Source organism: Notolepis coatsorum (assembly GCF_963971535.1).
Source record: "Notolepis coatsorum genome assembly, chromosome: 11".
NCBI lineage: Eukaryota > Metazoa > Chordata > Actinopteri > Aulopiformes > Paralepididae > Notolepis > Notolepis coatsorum.
Window position 1 is genome coordinate 96,604,017 of NC_140175.1, and position 7,429 is coordinate 96,611,445.

Sequence of the window (7,429 nt, forward strand, 5' to 3'; positions counted from 1 at the left end):
GTTTACTAAATAATTATATGCAAACCCGGAATTACGAAACCTGTTTATACTGTAACGAATGTAAGCTATATACTGCTGAGGCATGCTGTACTAAACATTCTAAGTAGTATGAGCACCTACTGTATCGGCCATTAGTGTGTATTATCCGTAATTAAATGCGAACATAAAAACATCTCATCGACGTCAAATATGCTTCAAAGCTGAAAGATAACGATGCAGGATTACTTACAGACAATGCTTACGATGTGGCAAATAAAAGGATTACAACAGATAAGAACGGCATGTTGATCTGAATGAGATCTCTCTTCCTGGTTGACGCTTGGTTCTATTTCCTGTTTTTACATGTGGTCCTATTTCCTGTATATACATGTGGTCCTATTTCCTGTTTATACATGTGGTCCTATGTCCTGTTTATACATGTGGTCCTATTTCGTGTTTATACATCTGGTCCTGTTTCCTGTTTATACATGTGGTCCTATTTCGTGTTTATACATCTGGTCCTATTTCCTGTTTATACATGTGGTCTTATTTCGTATTTATACATCTGGTTCTATTTCCTGTTTATACATGTGGTCCTATTTCCTGTTTATACATGTGGTCCTATTTCGTGTTTATACATCTGGTTCTATTTCCTGTTTATACATGTGGTCATATTTCCTGTTTATACATGTGGTCATATTTCCTGTTTATACATGTGGTCCTATTTCCTGTTTATACATCTGGCTCTATTTCCTGTTTATACATGTGGTCCTATTTCCTGTTTATACATCTGGCTTTATTTCCTGTTTATACATGTGGTCCTATTTCCTGTTTATACATGTTTATACACACGCGACCCCGGTCAGACGCCTCTGGTTTAGCTCCGCAACGATGTACACACTTTTAGCTATTATGTTTGTTTTTTCTACTTTTTTATTTAAAGCAACACTGGCGGGTACGTCATACGACCGTCAGACACTTATGGACCTAAACCCCGGGCTCAAAGAGGAGTTTGGAGACACTTTAGGCCTAGAATGGCCAGCATAAATCAGACGGGAGAACGGCGGCAAGGAAAAGAACAAAGGAAGCGGCAGGAAGAAGCACAGAGGGAGACGTGGAGGTATTAGGCTGAGACTAAAAAGAGCTGCTTACCGCCCAGCAATTCCATCCATCTTTCTGGCGAATGCCCGTTCGTTGGAGGGCAGGATGGATGACCTAAGGGCGAGGGTCCGGTTCCAACGGGAGATGAGAGACATCAACATCATGTGTCTCACGGAAACATGGCTCACGTCGGCGACTCCGGACAAAAGCGTCTCTCCCTCGGACGCCTTCACCGTATTACGTGCAGATCGAACGGCTGCCTCTGGAAAGAGCATCGGTGGCGGGGTCTGCATCCTCACAAACAATTCCTGGGTTAATCCCGAAGGGGTGCATGTTCTCTCGAGCTTGTGTTCCCCGGACATGGAACACTTTTCTATCCTGTGCCGTCCGTTCCACCTCCCCAGGGAGTTCACCGCGGTCATCATGACCGCCGTATATATTCCCCCACATGCGAATACTGGCAAAGCGCTGGGAGAACTACACGATCACCTCAACAGAAACCAGATCAAACATCCGGACGCAGCGATGATAGTGGCTGACGATTTCAACCAGGCGAATCTGAAGAAAGTGATGCCGTCCTTTTTTCAGCACATCACCTGCTCCACCAGAGGGAGGAACACACTCGACCACTGTTATTCCCCGTTCAGAGCCGGCTACAAGGCAGTAGCCGCTCCACCATTAACGGGGTCCTCAAGCTCGAGTGACCACGACTCCATCTTGCTATTTCCCGCATATCAACAAAGATCACGTGACGCCGTCGTGTCACGTGAGACAAAGAAGTGGACCGACGAATCAGAGGCCACGCTCAAGGACGTGTTAGCAGACACGGATTGGGATATGTTCCAAGGAAGCGCCAGTGACGTCAGCGAGCTCGCAGACACAGTGGTGAGCTACATAACAACAATAGCTGATAACATCGTCCTCACGAAAAAGGTGCGGGTTTACCCAAACCAGAAACCGTGGGTGGACAGTACTATTAGAGCAGCTCTGAACTCTCGCACCACCGCTTACAACCTGGGTAGAGAGTCAGGAAACATGGAGGAGTATAAGGCTTCAGTCTATACTCTACGCAAGGCTGTTAAACTTGCTAAGAGGACATATGCTGACAAACTGGAGACACAAATGGCACAAAACGACACAAGAGGATTATGGCAGGGACTGAAGACAATAACTGACTATAAAGTCAGCGCCCCCTCAATGGGGAGCGACGACGCCGCTCAACACCTTCTACGCTCGGTTTGGTGCAAACAGTGGCACTGCTAGCTCTCCGGCTAGTGACGTCACTGGCGCGCCGGCTGTTGTGGAGGGGGGGGGGGGGGGGGCAACCGCGGGGGGCGGGGACGCTCTCTCGTTGTCGGAACACAGTGTGAGAAGAGCATTTATGCAGGTGAACACCAGGAAGGCTGCTGGCCCAGATGGTATAACAGGACGCATACTTAAGTCCTGTGCCAACCAGCTGGCCCCGGTGTTCACCGCCATATTTAATCAATCCCTGGCGGAGTCAGTGGTCCCTGCCTGCTTCAAGATGTCTACCATCATCCCTGTACCGAAGAAACCCTCCCCAACATGTCCAAATGACTACAGACCGGTGGCACTCACCTCTGTGGTCATGAAATGTTTCGAGAGGCTGGTCAAGGACCACATTTGTGCCTCCCTCCCCAGTGATATGGACCCTATGCAATTTCCATACAGGACAAACAGGTCCACTGACGATGCGGTCTCCCAGGTACTGCACAGCACCCTCTCTCACCTTGACCGTCAGAAGGGGGGCTATGTGAGACTGTTGTTAATTTACTACAGCTCAGCGTTCAACACCATAGTCCCCACCAGACTGGTGGACAAGCTGATCGAGCTAGGTCTGAGCTCCGCCCTGAGTGCCTGGGTACTGGACTTTCTGAGCGAAAGACCCCAGGCGGTCAGGGTGGGGGGTCAGACCTCCAACACCATCACCCTGAGCACCGGGTCCCCCCAGGGCTGTGTTCTGAGCCCCCTGCTGTACTCACTCTACACACACGATTGGGTGGCCAAGTTCAGCTCCAACTCCATAGTGAAGTTCGCAGACGACACGGTGGTGGTGGGGCTGATCTCGGACAACGACGAGAAGGCCTACCGGGAGGAGGTTGAGGTACTGGAACGCTGGTGCCAGGACAACAGCCTGCTCCTGAACATTGGTAAAACCAAGGAGCTGATCGTGGATTATAGGAGAGGACAGCAGGAGACGCACACACCACTGATGATTAACGGGGCTACCGTGGACAGGGTGAGCAGCTTTAAGTACCTGGGGGTCCACATCTCAGAGGATCTGACATGGTCAACACACATAGACACATTAGTAAAGAAGGCGAAACAGCGCCTCTACCACCTGAGGCAGTTAAGGAAGTTCAGAGTATCGGGGAAGATACTCCAGTCCTTCTACTCAGGAGCTGTAGAGAGCATCCTGACCGGAAACATCACTGCCTGGTATGGAAACAGCACGGCACAGGACAAGAAGGCCCTACAGAGAGTGGTGCGCTCAGCCGAGCGTACCACGGGTATTGCACTACCTTCCCTGCAGGTTCTATACAACAAGAGGTGCAAATCCAGAGCCTGCAGAATAATGAAAGACCCCCACCACCCCAATAACAGCCGGTTTCAGCTGCTGAGGTCAGGCAGACGCCTGCGAACCCCAGCTACTAGGACAGAGAGGCTTAGGCTTAGCTTCTTCCCCCAGGCCATCAGAGTCCTGAACAATGAACATTGAGTACCACAGAACACTGAACTATCCACACATAAGCACACATGAGCACACACACGACACGCACGCTGTGCACGCTCACCAGTGGAGGTTTCTCTATGACAACACGTGAAACACAAATTCACTCATAATTCATAATTATTATTCATTTACATATATATATACATTTATTTTATTTATATATATATAAAAAAAAAATATGTTTAATTATTATTATTTTATATTTTTTTATTCGAAAAGTTTTCCTCTGTAAAAAAATGCCAGTGAATTTTTTCTTTTTTTAAAATGGCCAAAATTGACAGCTCTGAGCAGGCCTGCACTGCAGTAATGACTGCAGTAATTATTCGTGAAGAAAACTTCACAGGTGTGACCCAATGTTATATAAATAATAAATAACAGCCAATCGAAATAGGCTATTAACTTCGTCTAAGCACGGTCTGTGCAGTTAAACTCTTGCCATTGAATGGAGGATTGAATGATTGACAGCCCTTGCCATCCAATACATGGAGGTTGAATATGATTGGCAGCCTTGCAAATCCAATCAGAGATTGCTGCATTGCAAAGTCAAAACGGGTCCATCTGCAGGTTAGGTTTAGCTCTGGCCAATCTCAAGTTTCTCAAGTTTCTTTATTAGTTGTCATACAGAAGTACAGAATACTTTTATACAAAATGTAACAGAAATAAGCATTTTGTATAAAAGTATTCTGTACTTCTGTATGACAACTAATAAAGAAACTTGAGAAACTTGAGATTGGCCAGAGCTAAACCTAACCTCCGACCCTGCAGATGGACCCATTTTGACTGTTTGAAAGAGCAAGGAAGTAGTTTAGTTGTTGTTTAGTAGAAGTAAGCTGTACAGCTATAACAAGTAAAGTCAGGCTAAATTAAACTTTGCGCCAACATTAGGACCGAAGTATAAACCAGCAACTGAGCAACATGAAGAAGTGGACTTATGCATCTGGATCAGAAAAAACGTTGTGGATGAAAAAGTAAGTAGGCTAGTGTTTGTTAAAGCTTGTATGCTAACAGTAGCTAGCCATCTTAGCCTACATCACAATGATAATCACCAAGCTAACTTACTGTACACACTGTAGGGCTGGGCAATTAATCAAAACAGAATCGCGATATCGATTCATAGACCTATGCAATCTCATTTCTAAGTTATGACTATTTTTTTTTATTAAAGATTTTTTTTTTTTTTTTTTTTTTTTTACTTTTTAAATTATTTTATCTGGGTTGAACATGATTTGTGGAACTCCCTCTGGTGTTGTGGTCGTGGTATTCACTGACCTTTGGGAAGTATTTCGACATGCACATGGGTATCTTAGTGGTGTAGTGTATCTTGTAGACCAGGCAAGTTGCTGTACTCTGTCGTCTACTCTAAGCCATCCTAGGTTGTCAAAGTGGGCAGGGGTGAGGTGGGTTTTAGGAGTAAGGTCAAGCAGTAGTCTGACCAGTTTGTTTTGTGATGTTTGTAATCTTGTTTTTAGTGCCTTTGAGGTGCTTTGGTACCATGAGGTGCAAGCATAGTCGTAGTACCCTTGAATGAGTGCTCCTGTTAGAGTCTTCAAGGTATTCTTGTTTACCAGAGAGGAGATCCGGTACAATAATCTAGTTCGTTGGTTGACTTAGTTTTATTACATTGGATCCCATTTTGTCACAGGAATGATTTGCCTCTATAGGATGGAACCCAGGTAGGGAATTTCATCTTTCCTTTTAAGATAAGATACGATATTCCTTTATTGATCCCCTTGGGGAAATTCAGGCATCATAGCAGCATGGGGGAAGGGGGGGGGGGGGGTACAGGTAGTGAAAACAACACAAGCAGTGTAAACAAATAGGTCAATATAATTTACTATCTAACTAACTGAAATATATTTTCACAGTGTCACATAAGGTGCAGTATGCATAAGGTAGTGTTATAATTTACTATCTAACTAACTGAAATATACATTATTCATTATTCACAGTATCACAGTATCCACATAAGGTGCAGTATGCCTAAGGTAGTGTAAGTTGTCCTCCTTGGGTTCCTATAAGTCCCAGGTCGATGTCTGGCAGCAGTTGCTGCCCACTGTTGTGGAGCCTGATGGCCACTGGTATGAAGGACTGTCCGAGGCGGTTAGTTGAGTGTCGGGGGGGTATGAGTCTGTGGCTTCCTTGTCACCTTCACCTAATATGTTTTGATCTGGTCAGGTGCGCTGTCACCTAAAATGTTTTGATCTGATCAGGTGCGCTGTCACCTAAAATGTTTTGATCTGATCAGGTGCGCTGTCACCTAATATGTTTTGATCTGGTCAGGTGGGCTGTCACCTAATATGATTTCATCTGGTCAGGTGCGCTGTCACCTAATATGATTTCATCTGGTCAGGTGCGCTGTCACCTAATGTTAATATGTTTTCATCTGTGTCCACTGACCACTGACACACAGTGGGGGATGTTTTAAAAATATAATTTAATATATAATATAATATAATAATTTGTGCTTCACCTAAAAATTTGGTCAGCAGCCTCCACTGATGCTCACACACTAGCAGCCACTTTAACACTTTAACATGAGCGGGCACACACTCATGCCGCGCACACCCACACTTATTGCCAAAAGGAAAGGCCACTTTAAATCAGTATTAGCAACAGTAACAGTGTATTGCACTACCAAAGCTACCTAGCATGTCCTATATGCTCTGTAAATAACTATGTACAGATACCGAGATGTCACACCATGTTACCTGTTACCTGTTATTGCACAACGTTTTTTGTATTGGATTCTATTATATGTTGTACCCACTGTATTGCACATCGTTGCGGGCAAGACCACCCGCATTTCATTGTATACTCGTATGCCGTGACAAATAAAACTCTTGACTTGAATTGACTTGTGGTCCTATTTCGTGTTTATACATCTGGTTCTATTTCCTGTTTATACATGTGGTCCTATTTCCTGTTTATACATGTGGTCATATTTCCTGTTTATACATGTGGTCCTATTTCCTGTTTATACATCTGGCTCTATTTCCTGTTTATACATCTGGCTCTATTTCCTGTTTATACATGTGGTCCTATTTCATGTTTATACCGAATTCAACCAACAGATGGTGTTAAAGTAAACCAAACCATTAAACCACTGCCTGGGGGCCAGAACAGATACATAATATCAAAACACCATTCTAAATGAAGTGCTGGGGTGAAGCCCTGTCCTACAAATCCTATTCCACATTCTTAGAGATATTCTTGTAAATATCAATATATATCATGTTCCCTAATTGTAATACTTTTTCGTAATTTGCGTTGCGGATACCTTGTTAACATCACCTGCTTTGTGGCGTGCACCAGGTGGTGGCCAGATATAGGGAGCCCATTAGTCTACATCAAATTCCTCGATGACAAGAACAGTTGATCTACTGGATTAAAATGATCGCTTTTGTGCATAGGTCAATAGATTTATCAGCTTATAACACACATTTCACATTTGCATTACCTTGAGTGTGTGTGTGTGTTTGTTGGAACTATGAAGTATTCTATAAATTGAACCTAATGTGGGAAACCAAGTACGTACAATACTCTATGTAAGGAGGGATGTGATTCTGAGACATTGCTGTTGACGGAGTGGGTTAA